Source organism: Heteronotia binoei, chromosome 10, assembly GCF_032191835.1.
Source record: "Heteronotia binoei isolate CCM8104 ecotype False Entrance Well chromosome 10, APGP_CSIRO_Hbin_v1, whole genome shotgun sequence".
In the NCBI taxonomy this organism is placed as follows: domain Eukaryota; kingdom Metazoa; phylum Chordata; class Lepidosauria; order Squamata; family Gekkonidae; genus Heteronotia; species Heteronotia binoei.
The window spans coordinates 80208757-80232217 of NC_083232.1; the positions used below are offsets into that span (position 1 = coordinate 80208757).

Genomic DNA, 23461 nt, shown 5'->3' on the forward strand with positions numbered 1-23461 from the left:
TTCAAGTACTATGAGCTATTCATATTCTGAAATTGCTGGATTTGGGTAACCCTGATAACTCTCCAAGTATCTTTTTCATTCCAGAAGAAAATATTAAAATATCATTCACGACTTACTTTTTAAAAGAGCCCCATGGCGCAGAGTGGTAAAGCTGCAGTACTGCAGTCGGAGCCCTCTGCTCATGACCTGAGTTCGATTCCAGCGGAAGCTGGGTTCAGGTAGCCGGCTCCAGGTTGACTCAGCCTTCCATCTTTCCGAGGTTGATAAAATGAGTACCAGCTTGCTTGGGCGAAAGTGGACTGGGGAAGGCAATGGCAAACCACCCTGTAAAAAGTCTGCCATGAAAACGTTGTGAAAGCAACGTCACCCCAGAGTTGGAAATGATTGGTGCTTGCGCAGGGGACTGCCTTTACCTTTTTACTTACTTTTTAACCAGATCCCAAAGGTCTTTTGAAGAGGCACCTAAATTACCAAAGGAGATTAAAAAAGAGAAAAGTTAACACCACTGAGTTAACAAACTATAAGAAAAGGCCCCAATCTAAAGAAAGCAGCAGTGAAATATATAGGGTAAATTAATCATGATTAATTAAAGACCCACTCATTTCAATGAGACTTAAACACAGGTTGTTTTTCCTGGACAAAGGCCAACAGAGAGGTATGAGGAGGAGAAGGAAGGATTCCAGCACTGGGCACTATGACCTGAAAGATGGAGAAGCAGGAGATATATATATAGTTGCTTGTTTCAAAGAACTGGAGCAACCAAACCCCATCCCAAAAAGGAACACCATCAACTGAATCTCTCTATTGAAAAGTAAGGAGAGGAGGAGCCACTGGACGAAGCAGAGCCTGCTGCAGTGAAGAAAAGATATGACGCTTTGTTTGTTCAATTGATGTTTACACTGTGGCTCCATGGAAATATTGCATACTTATATCAGAGAGAGCAGAGGAAGGCTTTGAAACCGCCAGCAAGTTCTAGATGTGGCGAGTTCTCTCCTTCTCTTTTGGATTTATTTTGCCATGAATGTTCTGTCTCTTTCCAACGCTATTGGGGTCTTTATGACTCAAAACAAGATGAACTTTCTTATCTACAAAAGCTGCGGCTTGGAATTTTAAGTGGGACTGTTTGGCCCTTTATGAGACAGAAACCTGTAGAACAATGGAAGCTATCATTTGTGGATGGGCTCTTTGTAGCTGTGTGTATATTATTTGCTTAACACTGACTTCTTGTAATATAGACACCTTGTTATCTTTCTAAAGTGTTGTCTTACTTTGGTGATTATTTTGTATTTACAGTACTATTTGCACACCGGTTGCTGTTTGATTCTGCATTCTGGACAAAGCAAGACAGAAATGTGGACCCAAACATATCCTACAACACCGGGGTACATTTTAATTGGGCTTTCTACAGTACATATTTTGGTTTTTAACAATGGAGTGGATTCTGCAGAACGTTTTCCACACACAGAACAATTTCCACCCCCGAATGCAACTTTCTCTCGTCGCCTTCCTGCCACAGCCCCAAATGACCCCCAAACGTCCATTCCAGAGGCACCCCTGTCATTTGGGCTGCAGACAGAGAGGGAGGCAAGAAAGTTGTGCTCTGTGGGTGGAAAGCCTTCTGCTCATGGTAACACTCCATGGGATACACCTTGGGTGGCCAATCTACAGGCAGACCCTGGAGTTTCCCCCAGAATTCCAACTGAATTCCAGAAGACAGAGATCAGTTTCCCTGGAGAAAATGGCTACTTTGAAATGGGGACTCTGTGGCATTATACCCTGCTAAGGTCCCTCTCCTGCTCAAACCCCTTTCCAGGCTCCACCCCCCAAACGCCCAGAATTTTGCCACCCAGAGCTGACAACCCTACCTACAGAATAACAACAACAACAGCAGAATTTAGGGAATTGTCTTATGAGGTTGGGATGCGTGGGGACTTTTCTAGTCCTCCATGGTTAGCCCTGGATGGATGAAGACTTGGCATAGAGCAGGATGTGCAGAAATTAAAAAGGATATCACCAGACTTATCGGGCTGCAAGCTAGCCTTATCATGTCGCTTAATGAACCTTTTGCTCCCCCAAAGCCATAAAGGAAATATAAAATTTAATGACACAAAGACAAAAGAGTTTGGATTTCCCTGACAGAATCCACATAGCCTCTGATTCCCCAGGCATGCAAGACTGAGATAACATTTCCTTCTTCTAACGGCCCCATGAAATATTTTCCCAATGTTCAGTGGGCTGGCGCATCATTAACAGACACAGAACACCAACTGTTGGGATTGAAGATATTACATGAAGCTGCAAAAGAATAGGTGAGAAGCCTCTGTATAAAGTGAAGTGGAAGAGAATTCAGGGGGAGTTTCCATTGATCATCTATTTATAGGAATGCAGTGTTGAATTACGTAAGAACATAACAGAAGCCATGTTGGATCAGGCCAGTGGCCCACCCAGTCCAACACTCTGTGTCACACAGTGGCCAAAAATTTGTTTATATATATACACACACATACATACACACACATATACACATATATATACACATACATACACACTGATGGACCTCTGCTCCATATTTTTATCTAAACCCCTCTTGAAGCTTTCTATGCTTGTAGCTGCCACCACCTCCTGTGGCAGTGAATTCCACATGTTAATCACCCTTTGGGTGAAGAAGTACTTCCTTTTATCCGTTTTAACCTGACTGCTCAGCAATTTCATTGAATGCCCACGAGTTCTTGTATTGTGAGAAAGGGAGAAAAGTACTTTTTTCTCTACTTTCTCCATCCCATGCATTATCTTGTAAGCCTCTGTCATGTCACCCTGCAGTCAACGTTTCTGTGAGATAAAGAGCCCCAAGCGTGTCAACCTTTCTTCATAGGGAAAGTGTTCCAACCCTTTAATCATTCTAGTTGCCCTTTTCTGGACCTTTTCCAATGCTATAATATTCTTTTTGAGGTGCGGTGACCAGAATTGCACACAGTATTCCAAATGAGACGGCACCATTGATTTATACAGGGGCATTATGATACTGGCTGATTTGTTTTCAATTCCCTTCCTAATAATTCCCAGCATGGCGTTGGCCTTTTTTATTGCAATCGCACACTGTCTTGACATTTTCAGTGAGTTATCTACCACGACCCCAAGATCTCTCTCTTGGTCAGTCTCTGCCAGTTCACACCCCATCAACTTGTATTTGTAGCTGGGATTCTTGGACCCAATGTGCATTACTTTGCATTTGGCCACATTGAACCTCATCTGCCACGTTGACGCCCACTTAGCCAGCCTCAACAGATCGCTTTGGAGTGCCTCACAATCCTCTCTGGTTCTCACCACCCTGAACAATTTTGTGTCATCTGCAAATTTGTCCACTTCACTGTTCACTCCCAACTCCAAATAATTTATGAACAAGTTAAAGAGCATGGGACCCAGTACTGAGCCCTGTGGCACCCCACTGCTTACCGTCCTCCACTGCAAAGACTGCCCATTTATACTCACTCTCTGCTTCCTATTAATTAGCCAATTTTTGATCCACAAGAGGACCTGTCCTTTTACTCCATGACTCTCGAGCTTTCTAAGGAGCCTTTGATGAGGAACTTTATCAAAAGCTTTCTGGAAGTCAAGGTAAACAACATCTTTTGGGTCTCCTTTCTCCACATGTTTCTTCACCCCCTCAAAGAACTGTAACAGGTTAGTGAGGCAAGATCTTCCCTTACAGAACCCATGCTGAGTCTTCCTCAATAACCCGTGTTCATCAATGTGCCTACTCATTCTGTCCTTGATAATGGTTTCTGCCAACTTTCCCGGTATTGAAGTCAGACTGACTGGCCTGTAATTTCCCGGATCTCCTCTGGAACCCTTTTTAAAGATGGGGGTGACATTTGCTACCTTCCAGTCCTCAGGAACGGAGGCAGATTTCAATGAAAGACTGCATATTTTTGTCAGAAGATCCACAAGTTCAACTTTGAGTTCTTTCAGAACTCTTGGATGTATGCCATCCATACCTGGTGACTTATTAGTTTTTAATTCGTCTATCAGCTGTAGGACCTCCTCTCTTGTCACCTCAATCTGACTCAGGTCTTTCAACACCCCTTCCAAAATAAGTGGTTCTGGAGTGGGCAAACACTTCTCGTCTTCCACAGTGAAGACGGAGGCAAAAAATGCATTCCGCTTCTCAGCCATTTCCCTATCCTCCTTCAGTAATCCTTTTACCCCTTGGTCATCCAAGGGCCCCACTGCCTCCCTGGCTGGTTTCCTGCTTCTAATATATTTGAAGAAATTTTTATTGTTGGTCTTTATGTTTTTTGCACTATGCTCCTCATAGTCCCTTTTTGCCTGCCTGATCACAGTCTTCCATTTGATTTGCCACAGCCTGTGTTCCCTTTTATTAATCTCACTCGGACTAGCTTTCCACCACTTAAAGGAGTCCTTCTTACCTTTTATAGCTTCCATTAGTTTGTTTGTTAACCATGCAGGCCTTTTCTTATACCTGTTTGTGCCTTTCCTAACTTGTGGTATATATTTTATCTGAGCTTCTAGGATTGTAGTTTTAAATAGCCTCCAAGCTTCCCCAAGGGTTTTGACTGTATTTACCTTTCCTTTCAGTTTCCTCTTCATATGCCTCCTCATCTCAGAGAATTTACCCCTTTTAAAGTTAAACGTGGTCGTGCTGGTCTTTTGGGGCAACTCTCTATTTATACAAATGGTGAAATCAATAACACTATGGTCACTGCTCCCAAGTGGTGCGATCACTTTTACATCTCTCACCAAGTCTTGGGCATTACTTAGGACCAAATCCAGGCTCGCCCCACCCCTGGTAGGTTCTGTTACCATCTGCTCCATAGCACAGTCATTGAGAGCATCTAGAAACTCAATCTCTTTCTCTCGACCAGAACACATATTGACCCAATCAATGTGTGGGTAGTTAAAATCACCTATTATGACACAATTTTTACATTTAGCCACTATCTTTAATCCTTCCATCATATTATAATCGTCCTATATCTTTTGGTTTGGTGGGTGATAACAAGTCCCATAGTTAAATTTCCTTTTCGGCCCTCTATTTCAACCCAAAGCATTTCTAGAAGGGAACCTAATTATCTGACCTCAGTCTTATACCGTATACCCTCTCTGACATACACAGCCACCCCACCTCCAACCCTTCCCTTCCTATCCTTCCGATATAACATATCCAGGAATCACCGTGTCCCACTGATTCTCCTCATTCCACCAAGTTTCTGAAATTCCCACAATGTCTATGTTTTCTCCCAACACTAAACATTCCAACTCACCAATTTTACTTTGAACACTTCTAGCATTTGCATACAAACATCTATAATTTCCCAGGAAAGCTAGGCCCGCAACCTTCCTCCTGTCGCCTCGAGACTTCGGCAGACACTCCATACTGTTTGTCACCATCACAGTGGACAACTATGTTCCATTATCGGGTAGAAAAGTAACAGCTAACCCTTCATTTCTATGAGATGAGTCCTCCCGAACCAGAGACATTTCATCTCCTGTCAGCTTTCCCGCAAGATTTAGTTTAAAAACTGCTCTGCCACCTTTTTGATTTTAAGCGTCAGCAGCCTGGTTCCATCTGGGGACAAGTGGAGACCGTATCTTTTGTACAGCTCCCGCTTGTTCCAGAAAGCATCCCAGTGCATAACAAACTTAAACCCTTAGTCCCTACACCATCGTCTCATCCACACATTGAGACTTCTAATTTGTGCCTGTCTCTTCAGCCCTGCACGTGGAACAGGTAGCACTTTTGAGAAGGCTACCTTGGAGGTCCTGGCCTTAAGTCTCCTGCCTAGAAGCCTAAATTTTTCCTCCAGGATCTCACGACTGCATTTCCCCAACATGCACCACGACCACTGGCTCCTCCCCAGCACTATCAGCCTATCTACTACATGCGTAATGTCCGCTACCTTTGCACCAGGCAGGCAAGTCAACATACGGTCAGTACGCGGTTTTGCCACCCAGCTGTCTACTTGCCTAAGGATCAAATCACCAACTACCAAGACCCCCCCTCTCTCCCTGCCCAGGGATGGTTCCTTGGTACGAAAGGATACCCGCTCACCAACTGAAGAAGAGGTCCCTTCTGAGGGCGCATTCCCCTTATCCTCAGCCCGGTGCCCTGTTCCCTCTTGACCATCATGCTCCCTGGCAGCAACGGGGCTGCCACGTTCAGAGTGGGGCTCATCTAATGCATCCCCAAGAGTCCTCCCCGAGTGCCTAACTGACTGTCTCTGCTTCTCCAGGTCAGTCACCTCGGCCTCAAGGGTACGAACACGTTCCCTGAGGACTAGGAGCTCCTTGCATTGAGCACACACCCAAGACTTCTGTCCTATGGGCAGATAGTCATACATGTGACACTCAGTGCGAAACACTGGAAAGCCTCCACTCCCCTGCTGGCATTCTACCTTCATGATAGCTTTTTTTAAAAAAAAAATACAGTCCCCTTTTAAATCCTGTTTGTTTATGTGGCTCCCCTTCAGGAGGTCAACTTACCTTATTGGGAGCACAAGGAAAATAGGGATCTGGGTTCCTACGTTGGAGGGGATTCTATAGTGAAACAGGACTGAGAACCTACATATTTATTTGAAGTATTTCTTAGCCACTTCTAAAAAGAAATGCTTGAGGCCACTTACAAGAACAATAAAACATAAGATTTTACACCTATACGCACATTAAAACCAATAAATTAAATGTAAATTATCTCTCAAGTCAAAGGGCTTTCAATGGGTGTCCATCAAACAGCCTTATCGTTTTTGAGGCTTCAAAGGTATTTTGTGATATTGCAGGTATTGGGATGGGGATTTACAACTGGCACCAAAAAAGCATCACAAACTCCAGAGTCTGGCTTCATCAGCTTCAGGTGCTGGAAGACATTTTGGGGCAACAGACATTTGCCATAGAGTGACCACATTCCCATCAAGTGCCCAAATAAGACCATAGAGACAAGGCATCTTTCTGGTGTCTTTGCCGACACTGATACATCCAATCAGGGGCAGCGCGCAGAGAAAACTGTAATTCTGTTCCACAGGCTGGGCAGGGTGTTGGAACTTGTGTGGTGCTATGGCTAAGGGCCTGTATTGCGATGTGAATCAGGAAGTTCCTACATCACACCTTCCTTCTGATAGGAACCCTCTAGGGGGGCCTTAAGCAAGGATTCCTCTGTCAGGCTCCACTCCCCCCACGCCAGGCTGCAACGTTGGATGCTAATTCCTTACTCAGAGCTGTGGTACAGGCAATACAAAATAATGTATCACGTCAGTATTCTGAACTCTGTAAAGAGCTGTATGCTTATTTATTTGTTTAAAATATTTCTATGCCACCATTCCACCTAACACCAAAACATTAAATCAGCATTTAAAATAAGAGACCTATAAAATATAAAATCAATACAAACATAAAGACATACATAAAGGTGCATAACAGCAAGACCAGGGAGGAGAGCAAAGAAGAATAACTAAATTAAAAGTGGCAGTGTACAACAATTGAGGGAGACAAACATATCTCCCTATGGAGGGAATTGCAACGTTTCAGCACCATGACCAATAAGGCCCTTTCTCAGGTTGTCCACCTGTAATAATTTATACAGTGCTCTACATCATCAGCATTTCAGTCTCAGTTTTCAAAGTGAGCTTTCAAACTGGAGAGCCAGTTTGGCATAGTGGTTAAGTGGGGTATAAATCAGATCTCCTCCTCTTCCTCTTCCTCCTCATCCTCCTTTACAGTGCCAATTTTCTAGTTGGCTAGAAAATTGGCTAGTTCTCAGGGCTAGTGGTAGGCATTCTGAGCCCTTAGGACCCCGTTTCTTCTTTGCCTTCACCTCCATCAGAACCTTTCTCCTTCAAGCAAGTATTGCCCCATCTTGGCAATATTGCTGTAATGTGCAGGTGCCTGAATATATTTATTGACTAACCATATCCCACTGGTCACAAGGTTTAATTTTGCAGGTTAGCCAGGAATGGAAGCAAAGTTTTCAAAAATATTAACCATTTGACAATTTCAGGTTTTAAAATCTGAATGCAAAATGCTTTGTTATTTAGATAGCTAGACCCCACTCCCCTCCCCCAAAGCAAATCCAAGGCAGCATAGAACACTGAAGAATGATGCTGGTCTACCTTACTTGATGGCACCTCACTTTTTTGGCCACTGTGTAACCCAGAGTGTTGGACTGGATGGGCCATTGACCTAATCCAACATGGCTTCTCTTATGTTCTTACTGTTCAGACCAGGGTCACCCAACTAGTTTCAATGACAGAGTGGGGATTCACACTCAGTCTCCCAGATCCTAACTGCCATACTCTGCTGGCTATTTTATTTATTTCAGTTAACTTATACCCAGGGCTTTTTTGTAGCAGGAACTCCTTTGCATATTAGGCCATACCTCCCTGATGTAGCCAATCCTCTAAGAGCTTAAAGGGCTCTTCTTACAGGGCCTACTGTGACCTCTTGGAGGATAGGCTACATCAGGGTTGTGTGGCCTAATATGCAAAGGAGTTCCTGCTACAAAAAAAGCCCTGCTTATACCCCATCCCTCACACAAACAGCTTGGGGTGGCTTTTAATAAGGTTTTTATAGATTTGCTGGGGAGGGCGTTAATTGCAAGTTGTTTTTTGGGTGAAGAATCAACTATTAACTGATGCTATATTTGCAAAAGAATGATGCTGGTCTACCTTACCTGACAATAATGAACAATCAGATAAAGTATGTGGAAGGCTTGGAACTTTCACAACAAAGGACTGTTTTATTTCTTTCAGCTCTCAAGGAGTTGCCGAAACATTTCTGCTAATCTGCAAAAGTGCAAAGCATGATTCACTTGAATGGCCACAAGTCCGGTAAACTGCAAGCAGGAAAAGAAAGTGCTTCATCAGAAAGATTCATCATTAACCGTTAACCCAAACAAAGACATGACTGAAATCATGTCGAAGATACAGCGACAAAAGCCTTCTCTGCCACCGTCTTGTCTCCTGGTCCATAACACTACCCAGAAGGACTAGAATCTTTTGGAGAAATTTGGTGGTACTATTTTTAATGGTCCATCTGTCAACCCAAAATCTTAGCTTCCGCGATTCCAAATGTGTATCTCAAAATATGGAGGCCTTCCAAAGGCTATTTTTAAAAGTGAATTCACTGCACGCAGATTTGTAAGAGATGAGAAATATCACAGGAGAGGGGCAACTAACATGGGAAATTGTCCTGCCTACAATGTTGGCTTCACTTAAAGGAAGATATGCTTGGGGCGGGGCGGGGGGGGGCTTCCTATGTGCCCCTCGCCTCACAGTTTGATCACTTCAAAGCAGCCCAGGATGCAGTCAGTGAAAGAAGCAGCACCCGCACCATCTGAGCAACAGATACGCTAAGCCAATGTTTAATTAGCATGGAGGGAAGCGGGAGAGCTAAGTATGCCAAGCCTTCTTGCAAAATATGAACTTTAAAAGCAAGATGTTTTCTGGAATGCACCATGCCACCTGCACAACTCCTTCCCATGTTTCCGCTCCATACACTCCAAGAGGCTCTGCTTTGGATCCAGCCAGTGTTTCCTGGCAGTCTTGTCCCCATTTCTTTTCCCTCTCCTTTGGCTTTCATACATGCAAGTCCCATGATCCTCAAGCATAACCTGTTTTTGATGGTCAAAGAGGACACCTGGTCAAAGAGAACTATTCAGCCCAATAGTTTTAGGTCTCAGTTAATGGAAAATACTCCACCCCCAGCTCCGGATCACTGCTTACGGAGAATGGACTGAAATGCTGGCCCATCATTCTTAATCGAAAATAATTAATGCATTGGGATTGGAGTCATGAAATACTGCTATGACCTAACTGGAAACACCCCATGAAACTAGGGTTGCCAGCCTCCAGGTGGGGACTGGAGATCTCCTGCTTTTACAACTGATCTCCAGCTGGCAGAGATCAGCTCCCCTGGAGAAAATGGCTGCTTTGAAGGGTGGACTTTATGGCATTATACCATGCTGAGGCCCTTCCCCTCCCCTAGCCCCACCCTCTCCCAGCTCCACCCCCAAATTATCCAGGTATTTTCCAACACAGACCTGGCAACCCTACCGGAAACCCTTAAAATTAATTTTTCATCAGATAATGAGTGAAAGTTACAAGATTTTTTTTAAACAAGTGCCAAGTTATAGTCAGTCACCAGCCACAACCACAGAAGCTGGAAGAAGCTTTACTCCTTACTGAGCAATTTGATCATGACCTGCACATTTCCACTGACGCTTCCACAAATAAAAGGGCTAGAGAAGAGCAGACATTTCTGAATAGTAGCCTGGAGTAGCCCTGAAAGACAATACTCCCAAATTCAGTGTTCCCTCTAAGCTGAGTTAGCGTGAGCTAGCTCACAGCATTTTAGCCTTCAGCTCACATATTTTTGTCTTAGCTCAGGAAAAAAATGGCCCCAGAACACAATAATTTATGCAGTAGCTCAGAACTTTAATACCAGTAACTCACAACATTAATACCAGTAGCTCACAAAGTAGAATTTCTGCTCACGAGACTCTGCAGCTTAGAGGGAACATTGCTCCCAATGCACTCTTCCTTAAGGCTCTAGTCCTGGCTGATATCTGTCATGAATTAAAAGTTGTAAGCCAAGCCTCAAACCTCCCCCTACCTCCAATTTAGCTGCCTAGTTTGCAGAGTTTTCTAAGCCATGTGAAAAAAGACAAAACATTAATTCCAATTATCAATGATGACAATTTCTTATTCATGAGAGCCATTGCTCTCAAATATTACCCTTTTCTCTATTCTTTCAGCAAAAATATCAGAGTGAGGGTGGGAAGCAATGCCCTCACTCAGCTTTGGCTTCACATCTTGATAGAAAACCAGATCTTATTGGCTATGTGTTGTCAATTTAAAGTTCTGTGTGGAGGGGAACTAATGTTGCCAAGTAATGGATCAAAACCAAAAGACACAAGAAAAAAAAAGGGGGGGGGGTCTAGGTCCCCACAATCTGCTGTTCTGATCCTAAAAGTTTGGCTCTAACCTTTCATCTCAGCCCTACTGCTTTCCATAAATCAAATACTACCACCAGCAAGAATGTGAACAACAATAATAATAATACATTTTATTTATATCCCGCCCTCCCCGCCAAAGCAGGCTCAGGGCGGCTCACAACATGAATTCAATATACAATAAAATCATATAATTCAACAAATACTACATTATATAAAACCATCATTTAAACCAACATTTCTATTAAAATTTAAACATTTGTGGTGCTATATTACCGATCTTTGATCAATTTAATGGCGAGATACGTCTACAGCGAATCTATCTTAGTTCAATGTTAGGAGAAGGCTATCTTAAAAAGAGTAGTCTTGCAGGCCCTGCAGAATTGGTCAAGACTCCGCAGGGCCCGCACTTTGTCCGGAAGTTGATTCCACAGGTGTGGAGCTACAATAGAGAAGGCCCGTTCCCGTGTGTTCTTCAATTTGGCCTCCTTCGGCCCAGGGATGTTCAGCTGGTTCTTTCCCGCTGACCTCAGTACTCTCTGGGGTTCATATGGGGAGAGACGGTCCCTCAGGTAGGCAAGCCCTTGACCATATAGGGCTTTAAAGGTAATAACCAGCACTTTGTAACGAACCCGGTATGCAAATGGCAGCTAGTGCAGCTCGTGCAGCCCTGGCTGTATGTGCTCCCACTTCGGGAGCTCTAACAATAGCCTAGCCGCTGCGTTCTGCACCAGCTGCAGCTTCCGGGTTCAGCACAAAGGCAGCCCCATGTAGAGGGCATTACAGTAATCCAGTCTCGAGGTGACCGTTGCATGGATCACTGTTGCTAGGTCCTGACGCCTGAGGAAGGGGGCCAACTGCCTCGCCTGTCTAAGATGAAAAAATGCGGACTTGGCAGTGGCCACTATCTGGGCCTCCATTGACAATGAAGGCTCCAGTAAGATCCCCAAGCTCTTGACCCTGTGCGCCGCTTTCAGTGGCACACCGTCAAAAACTGGGAGAGGAATTTCTCTTCCCAGAGCGCCACAACCCAAGCAAAAAACCTCTGTCTTCATTGGATTCAGCTTCAACCCACTCAGCCTGAGCCAACCTGCCATGGCTTGCAATGCGAGGTCCAGATTTATTGGGACGCAGTCAGGCCAACCGTCCATTAGTAGACAGAGCTGGGTGTCATCTGCATATTGATGATACCCAAGCCCATACCTCCGGGCAATCTGGGCAAGGGGGCGCATATAGATGTTAAATAACATTGGAGGGAGGACTGCTCCCTGCGGCACCTCACAATCTAGTGAGTGCCTCTGGGACAGTTCTCCCCCAATTGCCACCCTTTGTCCCCATCCATCAAGGAAGGAGGAAAGCCACTGTAAGGCCGACCCCTTAATCCCTGTGTTGGCGAGCCGGCAGGTCAGTAACCGATGGTCGACCACGTCGAACGCAGCCGACAGATCTAACAACATCAGCACCGCCACGCCGCCTCGATCCAGATGCTGCTGGAGATCATCCACTAAGGCGACCAGCACTGTCTCCATCCCATGACCCGGGCGAAAGCCGGACTGGTGAGGATCTAAGATGGAAGCAAGCAGGGTCATAAAACTAGGGCAGGCACATGCCCCAGTATAGCAGGAAAAGTGAATCTGATTTACCATTTTGATAAATATTCTGGTAATCTCTATGGTTGCAGTGGTTTCTTTTACATAAACACAGGTAGATGAAGTCTGTCCATCCTCTGAAAGAAACATTAAGAAAAGTCTGGTGAGTCAATGCATAGAGTACGAACAAACAAGACAGTGAGGGCTGTAAAGATACACATTATCTGTGGGTCACACAAGGCACAAGGCTCCACCCTTATATTGAGAAAAGACCATTCATGACTAAATACACTTAACATGTTTTACTGTTTATATCTGAATCCAGCCTTTTCCCCAAAGACCTCAGAATATAATTTAAAACCTCCACAGGAACCCTGAGCTGTCTTCCCTCTAAGCTGAGTTAGCGTGAGCTAGCTCAAAGATGTTTAGCCTCCAGCTCACACATTTTTGTCTTAGCTCAGGAAGGAAGACCCCAGAGCACACTAATTTATGCAGTAGCTCACAACTTTAATGCCAGTAGCTCACAAAGTAGAATTTTTGCTCTCAAGACTCTGCAGTTTAGTGAGAACACTGACCCTGAGAAGTAGGATTTCCAGCTCCAGGTTGGGAAATATCTGAAGATTTTTTGGGGTATGTCTGGAGCCTGAGAAGAGTGGGCTTTGGGGAGGGGAAGAACTTCAATGGGATATAATGTCATAGAGTCCACCTTCCAAAGTGGCTATTTTCTCCAGGTGAACTGATCTCTGTCGTCTGGAGATCAGTTGAAACCCCAAGAGATCTCCAGATACCACCTAGAGGATGGCAGACCTATTGGGAGGTAATTTATCTCCCAGTCTAAGGAACTAGCCAAGGTCAACTAGTGTATTTCACAGCTGAGTAGGGGGTTGAACTTTTGTTTCCCATGTCTGAACTCAGCTGTGTAGCCTCCTCACTAGGTTAGTTGGTTTTGTATCAGCAGAACAGGATGACTCACCTCCCCTGTCATACTGCAGCCTAAAATGCTGTCTGTTACTCCTAACAGAGATGGGATTCCCACACCCAGAAACAGCATGAAGGGAACTGATAAAAATCTCCCCCCCTCCTATTTCTAGAAATGTTACACTGGATCCAACCAGTGGGTCTCAATTTACCAACCATATTGTATCAAAAGCAGCAGAGGAAAGCATGTTAACCTGTTGAATCAGCTATCCTGATAGGGGAAGACTAAAAGCGCAAACCAAGATACATTTATTCATACCTTCTTTGGGCAAAATTTTAGTGTTAGTATGAAATGAGGTAATAATTTGTTTATGTTGGTTGCTGAGACCCATATTGGCAGTAGGACTAACTCTCACTGATGGAAAGACAGACCCAGAGATCTTCTAGAACTAGGAGACAACTCATCTCACAGGATTATTTCAAAGATATTTACTTGGAAAAGATACTCAACTATGTTCCCTGTCCACTGCCCTTGCCTGGGGGAGCAGTGGGTGGGAAATGATGTCAATGAATACCTGGGCTTCACTTACTGTTTTGGGAACAGGAAGCAGGACTTTTTTTGTAGTAGGAACTCCTTTGCATATTAGGCCACACACCCCTGGTGTAGCCAATCCTCCAAGAGCTTACAGTAGGCCCTATAAGAAGAGCCCTATAAGATAGTGGAGGATTGGCTATAACAGGGGTGGCCAACGATAGCTCTCCAGATGTTTTTTGCCTACAACTCCTATCTGCCCCAGCCAGCATGGCCAATGGCTGGGGCTAATGGGAGTTGTAGGCAAAAAACATCTGGAGAGCTACCGTTGGCCATCCCTGGGCTATAATATAATATTAGAACACTTAAACTACCAATGGATATATGTTAAGATGCTTCAGCAGAAGAAGAAGACTGTAGATTTATCCCCCGCCCTTCTCTCTGAATCAGAGACTCAAAGTGGCTTACAATCTCCTATATCTTCTCCCCCCACAACAGACACCCTGTGAGGTGGGTGGGGCTGAGAGGGCTCTCACAGCGGCTGCCCTTTCATGGACAGCTCCTGCGATAGCAATGGCTAACCCAAGGCTATTCCAGCAGCTGTAAGTGGAGGAGTGGGGAATCAAACCCGGTTTGTTAAATATTATGTTAAATGTTACTAACCACCCTGAACGTTTGAGGATGAAGAGACTTCAGAAGTCTAATAGAGGACCTGAGGAGACAGACAGAAAACAATTCATTGAGCAATTTTTTTCAAGAGAAGAAATCTGAAAAGCACTGCTCTTATCCTACTGATACATTGAATATTTCTCCAAGCAACCAGAAGGTCACAGACTAAGAGAGGAGACTATTATTGTTCATTAGTGTCAACAGGAAGATGAAATTTTGATGTCTGCACGGTAAAAAAGCTTGAATCGCTAAAGAGTCTGGATTATCCTATAAATAGCTTCTTTAATCTGGCAGCCTCGACTCTTAGAAAGCAGAGAGTGAGCTGCACAAACAAAACACAATTCCTAGAAAAGAACACCCATAGCTCTATGAAAGAGTCTGATAGATTTTTCATAGATCTTTGTTTGAACAATGCACTTCCAACACCGCTAGTCAAAAGGGGAAAGATGCATCTCTAGATATAGGAATAGATAAATTACCTAGGATTTTATTTATCTATTTATTTCATCAGTACTTCTGCAGTTCTCCCCAATGGGAACTTAAATGGCTTACACTGTTCTATTAAGAACTAAAGTAACATAACAGGAATCCCATAACCTATTAATTTATTTCCTGGCCTTCTAGCAAAGAGTTCAGGGCAGTGTACACAGTTTGTCATTCCTCTGTTTTATCCTCAAAACCATACTCTAAGGAACATCAGAATGAGGGCCAAGCACCAATGTTCCCTCTAAGCTGAAGAATCTTGTGAGCAAAATTTCTACTTTGTGAGCAGCTGGTATTAAAGTTGTGAGCTACTGGCATTAAAGTTGTGAGCTACTGCATAAATTATTGTGCTCTGTGGTCATCCTTCCTGAGCTAAGACAAAAATGTGTGAGCTGGAGGCTAAAAATCTGTGAGCTAGCCCAAGTTAACTCAGCTTAAAGGGAACACTGCAAGCTACCCATTTTGCCTTTTAATGATTTGGATCCAGGTTTTCCAGACTCAGTTTAGCTTCTCTGCAAACACAAAACAGCTGTGGGGAATGACTAGCAGTGTACATTAAAGAAAATTGGTATTTTTCATTTGGAGTCAATTTGACCCAGAAAAAAAATTGGCATTTCCAAAAAAATCCCAGATCTCAATACCAAACAGATCCAACCAGCTCCTGGATCTGAATGCCATTGAAAGCTCACTCCCCAAGGCAGGCAGATCCTGGCTGCTCTTGCAGACAGGTTTAAACTGGGCTCCACAAGAAGTCAGCCCCAAGCTGTGTCAGTGGGAACAGGCTGCTCCCGCGGGGCACAACTGGTCTTGATCCTTCGACTGTCTTCTGCAGTCCCTTTGAACTTTAAAAGGGACTTAAGTAGAAGCCTATCAAAGAGCTCTCCTCTGGTTTTGGATCTACCAGTAATTCCTGAATATATCTGGGATGGGCGGGGGGGGGGGGGGCGAGGTTTAGTTTTGTTTTCCCGAGAAAACCGAGATACATTTGGGATACTGAAATATACCCCAAAATACCAATAAGGTACTTTTCAAATATATTTTTTTGTTTGGGTGGACCTGAATGCACACCCTAACAAATGACTTTTAACAAACAAAGAATCTGGATCCTGGTTTCCCAGACCCAATTCAAGTCCTCAACAGACACTAAAAAGCTGTGGGGAATGACTAGGGTGTGCAATGAAAAAAAAATGGTATTTTTCAGTATGGGTCTACTGGAACCCCTCCCCCCAAAGTATTTTTTTTTTTTTAAAAAAAATCCCAGATACCAATACCGGAATGGTATTCGAATCCAGGATTTTTTGGAAATGCCAATATTTTTTTTTTGTTTCAATGGACCAGGGGTGGCCAAACTTGCTTAACATACGAAACACATAGAATAAACAAATGTTTGAGGGCCACAAGATATGAATATCAAATGTTGGAGGGAGGGAGGAGGGAGGGAGCAAGGAAGGAAGGGAGGAGGGGGAGGGAGATGGGGAGGGAGAGGTGGAAAGACAGCAAACTTAACTTTAAATGCATTCTCCAAGCCACCAGCTGACTCATCTTGGAGAATGCATTTAAAGAGAGAAATGCCTTCTCCAAGCTGGACAATGGGGCGGTGGGGACTTTGAGAACTACACAATATGTATGAAAGAGCCACATGTGGCTCCCAAGCCACAGTTTGGCCACTCCTGCAACAGACTCAAGAAGAAAAATACCAGATTAAGAAAAAAAGCCAACCTGATCCTGGGACTGGCTGGGCTTCTCCTGCAGCCTGATTGCAACCGGGTTGCAGAAGTCAGCCGCTGGATCTGCATTCCATGGGGAGATCCCTCTCCAAAGCACATAGATCCTGGCTAGGACTGCTTCTCCCTCAGTGCAGTTTAAACAGGGCTGCAAGAGAGAAGCCGGCTCCTGGATCTGGGGGCCACGGCAGGGAGATCAAATAGCCCCCACAAAATATTTGCTGTTCATACCCGACCCAAAGCCCTGGGAAACAAATCAAGATTTGCAGTGTTATTTGACAATCTATGGCTAAAGTAGAGGAAAAATTGAGAGACAATCACAACCTTTCAGGACATAAAAAAGGAAGTTACAGCAATATTTCTGCATTTCCATTTGAATGTGGAACTTTTTCGCTATCTTCCTTCACTCGTTTCTAAGGATTTTGGTTTTATTCACTTACCCAATTGTGGGGTTCAGAAATCTGGTGATGCATGAAAACTGGGGCCAATCAAACTCATTGCTCAAGGTTTGGGGAAGGTCAGAATATGCTTTCTGCAAAGGAGAACAAATCAGGGTGGTTCTGCTTTCGCATACAGAACATTAGTAATTAGTTTGATTGCTATTATCAGTTAGCATGAAAAAGAACAAAGGGAAGTTCAAGCTGTTTGAATACAGTTAATAACCTTAATCAGAATGAAGACTGTGAATTATCAGTAATTACAGATAAGGCAGTTATTTTACTGCAAAATGTAAAATGGGGGGGGGAACACATCATAAATCTCTTCCCTTCAGGTTTTCTTCTAAGAGGACCAGTAAATTTGAGCAAGGACATTGAGTTTTGGCTTGGAGCCATGCTATGACCTTCAATGGGATTTTTTTCCAGTCAAAATTAGTTGTGGAGCTGGAAGATTATCTCTGCTGCCACAACAGAACAGATGAATAGTACAGTTTAGATACACTACCTGGTTAATTCGTAGCTTCTGCTGTTCTTTAAATCAAGGGTCAGTTCCCAGCCTTCTCGAGGTTGTAGGCACTTTGGGAACAGTTAGCAGGAACCACCATAAAATAGTTTCCATGGTGCGCTGGGGCCAATCATGAAATACTGGGAAGTTCTGTGCCAACCATGCTTCTACGAAGGAAGCTCCTCCTGCTCCTATGAGACTAAGACCGATTTCACACTAGGGCTTGTTCTGAGCGCTTTTGCCCCTGGTGCTTCTCTCTGTTGTCACACATGCTGCCACAGAGCTGTGAGTTGGCATGCCGCTTTCCCACGGCAAGCAGAAACCGCTTGTCAGAGGATCTTGCTTGCCTCAGGAAAGTGGTGCACCAACTCACAGCTCTGCGGCAGCTTGTGCGAAAATGGAAAGAAGCGCCAAGGGCAAAAGGGCTCTCCATCCAGAACAAACCTAGTGTGAAATTGGTCTAAGAAAAACCAGGACTGCCTCTTTGCTTTGGGAGGGAAGCAAGAGGAGGCCAGGCAACACACAGCTAAACATTCTTGAAATGGTTCTTTAAAGGTTACCTATCTGTCTTTTGGAGGTTGTGAAACAAACCTGGTAGGTTAGGCCTGCTGAGAACTTGTGTATCCACAATTTACCTGCTCTAGGGCTGAGATGTGATATTTAAAACAAGCTCTGAAGCTAATCACCGATGGTCCCTGGACATGTTGTTGCATAAGTACAAGCTAGACCTTTAGTTGGTGGGCAGAGAAGCTTTCCAGCTCTGAGATATTAACACACATGCAGCTCTAAGCCCAGGAACTTTTCATGATGGAAACAAAGCCCTGCTTAGAGTCAGAGCTTTGTACCCTGATAAACTGACTGTGGGAAAGTTTAATCATAATGGTTGCCCAAGATTTATAAAAGAAATGCTGACACAATCTCAAAACTCTCCGCTGAATATATCAGTTTCCGGCTCCACCATTATCATCACGGGTATTGTTACCATATTTATTAGGCAATTACCGTTGCCTCTGCTTCATTATGCTCATCACCTGCTCTGTCGTCAGTGTCATTCCTATCATCATTCCTTATAAAGCACTAACAAAGAAAAACAACTGCTCATCTCGAATGTTTTGATCAGCTGGATCTCCAAAGAGAACACGAAAACTGCAAACAATGCCGATTGCGATTCGCTTGTCGTCCGTGATGGGGTGGTTATTACTATGGACTATTTGTTTGAAGGTTGCTACGATTTTCCCCGTCCCCTTGCAGCACATACAGCACATGTAGTCAGGTTCTTTCAAAAAGGACAAGGCTGGCGCTTCTTTATGTACAGCACTGCGATGGATACAGCCAAAGGTCCCCCTCCTTGACCTGCTGTTGGAACCCATCACAAGAATTATATGAAGGGCCTGTTCAAATATCTCTTTCAGAACACTGCTTGCCAGTCATGAAGATCTTTAGGGGGAAAAAAGGTTGACAAATACAGGAGAGAAATAAATATATTCTGCTTACCATGTCCATAGCTGTGTAATCTTATGCAGAGGTACACCAGGCTAAGCCCCAGGTCAGCATCAACATACTCTCAGGTGGGGCAGCAGCTTGTTGGCGTATCTGCAGGTATGCCCTGGACTTGCGAGGCTTAATAATAGAAAGCAACTGTGGCCCTCTGACTTGCGTTAACTATTTATATTTATTGACAAGTTTATAGTTATGCTGGTATACACTGACAAAGTGCTTCACCCGACAACACGATTGAGAGCAGAGATGAACAGTACAGTCTATTCACAGTTATATACATTGCAGCAATACAGAAGCACCAATCAGCACTCAGTGCTGAGTCATCTTGCATAGGCACAATCCTCTGGACAGAATTGAATGAGCCAGATAAGGGAAGCTGTCATGAACTGTCACAGACCACTGGCATCTCACTCCAGCCTGATGTCTTACCAAGTAGCAAGCATATGCTGACACAGCTGGGGGCCAGAACTTCTGGCAGGGCCCAGTGGGGTATATTTATTGTAATATATATCTGTATGTAATGGAACAGTCAGCTTCTCCCCTAATATCTGAGTTTGATTCCACACTAACCTTGCTCTGCGCCAGGCTTCTGTTTCTCTCCGGAGCAAGCTAGCGATTTCGCACCAGTTGCTCCACAACGCCATTCTGCATGGGGGAAAAACCCGCAGTTTGCCGCACTGCAATGTAAACCTGAAAGAACAAAGTGTAAACCTGAACTTCCTTGGTGGTCGCCCATCCAAATACTAATCAAGGCACTGCAAGAGTCCTAACCAATCAAACACCCAAGCAAAAACAAGGAAGCGAGCAAACGCCCTCAAGGCTAGCATTCAGATAAGGCAGTCTCAGCATCTGCTAAAGGTCTCTGAAAGTTCTCAAGCTCCTCCTGTACTGAACTTATATTTACCATCTAGATGGTAGTGATTCTAAATGGTAGTGATTGTAAGGTGTAGAAGTATTAAATTCAGCAAGCTGACAATTAAGATTATTGCTTTGAACTTCACAAATAACACTTTAGAATAGTGGGTCTTAAGGTCAATTTGGGGTGAACGTTGGATTTGCGCAGCACACTCACATACAAAATGCAACATTTGGCTTTGGGAAGACAGTTGTGATTATCTCTAAAGTTAGCCTGTATTTAGGGTTGCCAACTCTGGCTTAGAAAATTCCTGGAGATTTGGGGGTGGTACGGGGGGGGGGGCGGCAAACTTCAAGGAGAAGAGAGGGATCAATGGGGACATTATGGCATAGATTCCACCCACTCAAGCTGCCATTTCCTCCTGGGAAACTGATCACAATCTGGAGATCAGCTGCTATTGCAGGAGAACTCCAGACCTCACCAGGCAGCTGATGGCTACGGCCTTCAATCAGTTTCATACAGCTTCTGTTTCTCCCCAGAGTTTGTATCTTGTCTATAGTTACAACAAGAGTTACAGCTTTGGATCCTGCCTAAAATTTCCCACCTTCCTTCTCCTCCACACCAAAATGCTGCTTCTGGGAGGAGAAACTGGAAGGCAGGGTCGCCAATCTCCAGGTGGAGATCTTCCACTTTTACAACAGATCTCCAGCTGGCAGAGATCAGTTCCCCTGAAGAAAATGGCTGCTTTGAAGGGTGGACTCTACGACACTGTACCATGCTGAGGCCCCTCCCCTCCCCTCCCCAAACCCTGCCCTCTCCTGGATCCACTCCCAAAGTCTCCAGGTATTTTCCAACCCAGACCTGGAAACTCTACTGGAAGGTGAAACTGGAGATCTGCCACAGGAAGCAGGTATCAGTTATAATAATGCCCACTCCCCTTGCACAGGTGGGGATTTAGGTGGGACCTAACACTTGGCTCGAATATGCACAAAGGCCTTATGGTCCTGGGCAGGCATTTTCTACTCTGACGTACCATTACCAGGTTACTTCTAAATACAGAGAAATTTTGCATTCAATGTTTATAATAGAGAAGAAGGCAAATCATCAGAATCTCAGCTGGTACATACCTATGAAATCTGTGAGACTGTGAGCCATTCAGGAGGGATGTGAAAGTGGGCCCCAGCTGCATCTCTCAACAGGATAATTCCCTTGGATTCTGTACTTGCAGAAGGCATTGCATAAATAATTTTAAACTCTCAAAAGCAGTCTGCAAAGCTGCGATATACAAGACCCAACCACATTAAGAAAATCTATGCAACTCTCTTGCTGCACAGGGCAATCAAAATAATGAATTGGCCATTTCTGCTCATTTACAAGCCCACAACAAGATTTTTAGCTCCATTTGCACTTAAAAAAATTACCCAGAATAGAGGCATCAGTCAGTTTTACAAAAAGGGCATGCTAAATTTTAAAGCTCAAATTGATGTTTTAATACAGACTGTGCTAGAAGCCCTATACATTTTATTGTCTCCTGTACTTTCAACCACATTTAAAACATTTAGTAAAATTGGTGTATGGAGTGCATTGTTCTCAGTTTAGTTTATAAGGGCTGAATTTCCTGTTTCTTAAATGGACTGCTCCAGTAGGACAATCCAGTTTTTAAAAATGAATGTTGCTTGATCTAACCTCACAATCCAGGTAAATTCGACAGCCTTGCAGAAAAATTGTATACCCCCATTTACCAGAATGGTTTTGTAAGGCTGTATTGCTAGCTTAACAAACAAACAAAATAAAAAACATGAGCAATGAGATCAGAATTCCTTTCATAATCTAGTCAAGGGTTGAAAAATCATTTCACAATCTTTATTGTTGTTCCCTCCCCCCCCCCCAGTCAAGTAACAGCTGCCTCATGGGGACCCCACGGGGTTTCCAAGGCGCATCAACACATTTCCAGCAATTTCCCCCCTGCCCCCCTGTCCCTACAGTCAGATGTAGGATTCCTTAATCCCTCAAATGTCATATTGAAAATGTGATACCATGTCTGGGTATTCAGTGGAAGTGATAGGCTATTGACACAACTCCGTTTTTTCAGCAATTTTGTAGAATTCTGGCAAAATCCCAGAGTGTCATGCCAGCAATGTGACATCACTTCTGTGTATTTACTGGAAATAACATTGTGCTGTTGGGACAATGTCATTCTCCTAACTTCGCCCCCTCCTCCTCTGACATTGTCATTTATATAGTGTGTGTAGAGAATGTATATGTGTGTGTGTGTATGTGTGTACATATATATATATATATTGTGTGTGTATATATTCAGTATATCTATATTGTGTATATACGCACACATAATATTCAATTAAATTTTGACCATTTTTGAGAAAAAATGTATAAATTAAATGTACTATAAATATTGTCTCAGCTCTCTTTTTAAAGTAAAAGGAATTACCATTACAAAATTTTTGTTCATATGGAATGCCATCTTTTTTTGTCAATACCCTGATATAACAAAAGAGAATATTAGTTGGTTGATTTATATGCACACAAGCGCACACACAAATGCACATACACATGAACTAGGATAATAATTCCCATTATCCCATTGAATATGATAATGTTCAAGTAAGAGGACCCTCTTTTAACTTAAAAAAAATCACAGACCCTCACATTATAGCAGTTATATACTATTAGTATTGATTGAGAAAATACATCATGACAGAAAGATGCTATAAATTCACTAACACTCCATATTGCAGCCAGATAATAGCCTCTTTAACACATATCCAAATATAATCCGGGTCAATTTAGGTATCTGTATTCAGTCTAATTCAGATTGTTGCCAATGCTCAAAGTTGTTCTTTAACTTTTTGGAGCCTCATTCACAGGAAAAGTGTGTGTGGGGAATCCACCTCTTTCCCTTCCTTTGAACTGACCCGCTTGTTGTTATGTAAAATGACCCATTCGCCAGTGGTATTGAAAGCAAACTTACTTGCCAAGTAGAATTGCCATGCTTGAGGTAGGGAAGCGATACATCAGAAGCTTATTGAGAGAAAAGAAAGCAAGCGGTCAGATGTTCACCTCTTACTGCTGTGTTAGCGATCATGGCGGTGGAGCTTCGGGGCATACAAGAACGACAGGAACAGCTGCCGCTATGCCCCTGGCTTCTTGCAAAAGTCCCATGACCAAAGAAAACCGCTTCAGGGTCTCCCCTCCAACTGCCTGATTTAGAGGGGCCGCTGGAGAAACGATCCACGGACCCCCGCTGAGCTCAAGTCAACATAACCGGAA

The 23461-nt window shown here is 43.8% G+C and overlaps 1 long non-coding RNA gene across 1 annotated transcript; it reads right to left on the reverse strand.

The window, feature by feature from the left end:
- Positions 1-424: 424 nt before the first annotated feature.
- On the reverse strand, positions 425-21478 carry LOC132578059 (uncharacterized). Its single transcript, XR_009555864.1, has 4 exons — positions 21301-21478; positions 17316-17407; positions 12604-12686; positions 425-462 (listed from the first exon to the last, which is right to left on the reverse strand). It is a non-coding gene; the product is annotated as an uncharacterized LOC132578059 (long non-coding RNA).
- Between the last annotated feature and the right edge of the window lie 1983 nt (positions 21479-23461).